This window comes from Lepisosteus oculatus, chromosome 3, assembly GCF_040954835.1.
Source record: "Lepisosteus oculatus isolate fLepOcu1 chromosome 3, fLepOcu1.hap2, whole genome shotgun sequence".
Classification (NCBI taxonomy): domain Eukaryota; kingdom Metazoa; phylum Chordata; class Actinopteri; order Semionotiformes; family Lepisosteidae; genus Lepisosteus; species Lepisosteus oculatus.
The window spans coordinates 24,616,050-24,619,624 of NC_090698.1; positions in this window are offsets into that span (position 1 = coordinate 24,616,050).

Below are 3,575 nucleotides of genomic sequence, written 5' to 3' on the forward strand. Positions count from 1 at the left end.
TAAATTATTCCTCTCTGCTGTTACTTTTTTGGCTTTCAGGTTTTTCTATGACTGGCTCAGATTGGGTTGAATGTCTTTTTAGCCAACCCACAGAGCTCTTGAGTTTCTCCATAACAGCCAACGTTAAGGCAAGCACATGTTTTTTTTTGCACTCACAAACCAAAGAGCTGAGAGGGGAGGTGGAAAGCATCAACCGGTCGATCTCTTGTCGAACCCTGGACTCGCTCATACACTGTAAGGCAGGCAAACTCGGGGGCATGGAACTTATTGGAAAGGCAGACAGTCAATTGCATTGACAGTTGTACATTTTATTTTTAGAAAATAACATAGTTTTATTTCACTTTTAACTCATCTGCGAATTGTGGCTAGACATTGAGATCTATCCAGACGACAAGCTTTGAAAGTCTGCATAAATCAAAGAAACACTAGGTATATAATAATTGCAGGAAATGAAGTGATAGTGAGTATGTCTTGAGCAAGTGCTGCAAAACAAGGTCAGGGCAAGTTTGCTGTTTCCTCCCATTTATTAGTGAGGACAAAAAGAATGGAAAAATGTCTTCTTAGTGTGACAAGTTCCAGATTAAACCTCTGTGGTTTAAACCACTAGACAGAAGAAAACGTTTAAGTTCTAGAGGTTGATGCTGTTTAATAGCTTGCATAATATTTGTCTAAGGGACAAATATGATACCTGCAAATGTACTGCGTAGGTCCTACTGGAAGACAAGGCAGGGTATAAACACATAGGCTACTATCTGAGGTGAAACTCTTGAATTAGACTTTTTCTTTTCAACCTTTCTGTAACATTCATTTATACAATTACTCAGAGAGTAGGGCACTTTGTCAGCCTAGATCCCAATCAATGGTGTTTTATTTCAGATAGAAGTGAACAGTAAAGGATATTTTGGATTTTGTTTTTTGATAAGTATGAAATCTCACCCAGACATGGCCTTTTGATATGCTTCATGTTTAATTCCTATGTATGGCGTTTCGATAGTTCTTAACACTTCTGTCAAACACGCCTTGCTTCTAACTAACTTGGGAATTCAGTTTGATCAGTGGCTAATGATTGACATCTTTTAAACTAGGCAAAAGTTGTTTGGGAAAAGTACAAATTTCCTTCTTCTCCATAAATTGGATGTGTAGTTGTCCTACCTCCTTTAGGTTCCATTCATTATGCCCCTGAAATAAAAACACATACAACTACCTGGATCTAAATATACATTTGAATCAGAGCTATATTAAAAGTGAAGGTTGCATATTTTCTCTCTCATACCCACGCATGTTGGGTTTTTCTATCTTCCTGGGAGTTGTCGTGGACACCCATTCTTTTTTTTTATTTGCTCAACCTAAGGTGAAAATACACCTAAATCAGTTTTAATACTTTTATTTGCTAAATAATTAAAGATGGCAACCATGTTGCCTGTCAGTAGTTACATTGTGTGGATTTTATTTTTCAAAATGTCCCCAAATTGACAGGTAAACATGCCTTCCCCCCAACATACACACACAAAGGATGGAACAATCTTACTTACTTCAGGCAAAATGAACCAGCCTGCCCTTTTTACCTCATAGAACATTTTCTTTTTTTTTCAGAAGAAATCTGTAGATGTGCAACGCACACACACGCATTTTCATACCGATTAATGCATAACTGACAAATTAATGATTTTCCAAATGTATTATTGTTAGAAGTCATTGTAATATTACACATAGTAGTATTATAGTGTTAAAAATATTCATTTAAGTGTCGGCCTTTTTCCAATTGCAATGGAGCTAGCATATACAGTAGAGACCTACCTGTAACCCACATCTGATCACCATGTGCTTGCGCTGTCAGACTATCCCAAGTCTATCTCAGTGCAGTGAAACCTCACACATGCATCTTCAAACATTGTTATCTAACCACAAAAATGCATCAAAAACGCAACATCTGTACTTGTCTACAAATTAAATCCCTGTTGTTTTACAAAATATATTGCCTGCACCCTTGACATCTATAGTAGCTTGGTGATAAACAAGGGGAAAATTCCAAAGTTTCCCCTGTGGGACACCACGAATGCTTTAATACATACAGCTGCTTTGCTTTTCTTTATAAGTTGAAATTCCCAAGATGTTTATCAGTGAAATTATCCATTTACTTCACCGAAGTTAACAGATGAATATCCTTTAGCTATCAGATGGATTTTCAAAAAAATTGCACTGTAATGTTTTTAATAAAAAAAATTAAAGATATGATTTAAAGATAAAGATATGATTTAAAGATGTTTAAAGATATGATTCTTTGTTTTTAAATGGGTATTTATTTCTTTGTCCAACCTAACTTAATGACCATGAAAACATCTTTTGACACACGTAATGAAAAGTAATTAGTGGCATAAAGCTCTTCAAATCACTTGCATTAGTTCAAGAGAATAGTTTGGTGTCATATCAAAATTGCTGTGTGTATAAACAAATTTTCTCAACAGAATGGTAAACACAGACTCGATTGAACGGCTAGATGAAAAAACAGATGGAATATCACAAACATTTTCCCAAACTGCAACAGACTTCTTGGCCAATTAACAATGGTTTACTTTGAATGGCAAAGGAAATAGCTTTCCATGCTGCAAAATGTCACAAAAATGCACCCAAGGCACAAAATGACCACTTTGTTTTGTTTTCTTAAACCTGCTTCAGTTATCTTTAATCGCACTGTTTCCCAGAAGAGTTTACAAGTTTATCAAATTAAGTGAAGAGTTTTTTTCTAAATAGGTCTATTTCATCATTAGTTAAATAATCATAAATTTGTTTCATATTTTCTTAATCTCTGCCCTTGGCTTTGAAAGCTCTTTGAGCAATTATTATTGCAAAGCACATTTTAATCCTTTGGGTACAGAGAAACAAACTGAAAAGCATATATAGATTGTAAGGCATACTGTGAAAGATTAGAGATGTTTAAAAGGCATAAGTAAGATTTCACTCAGAGGCAACAATTTACAGCTTTCAAAAGCTTAAAGAGGCCTGTTCACACATATTACAGAAAAAATGCCAAAAAACATTTACACATACAGGTACTGTTGTGTGACCTAATAGTATTAATTATAACTTTAGAGTTCAGTGGGATCAGAGCAGTAATACCTCCACGCAAGCATTATATGATCTCAAAGTGCCTTCATTAGAGCGATTTAAGTTGTGGCAACAACAGAGATGTTTCTGCTTTGCACAAGAAAAGAAAACATTTCAGAAATTCAGTTAATCTATCCCAGTAGACGAGGTCGTGACAGGACCACGTGCATAAATATTGAGGTTATTATTTTCAGATTTAGATGTCAGCGGTAGAAATGCCAGAGACGGGGGAAATGTGTTCTATATGATTTTCCTGTAGCCAAGGTTGTGGTAAGCTCCATTTAGAGCTAAGAAGATGGGTCAAAGTAGGATGAATTTCTGCATCAATGACGAATAAAAGTAAAGTTGTCTTTAATGGAGCAAAAACCAAAAAGAGGAAGTTAGGTAAATGACTTAAACATGATACGTTACATATTCTTCACTTTGGCACTTATTTCATAACTCATTACAAACAGAGAATAGTACAGCTT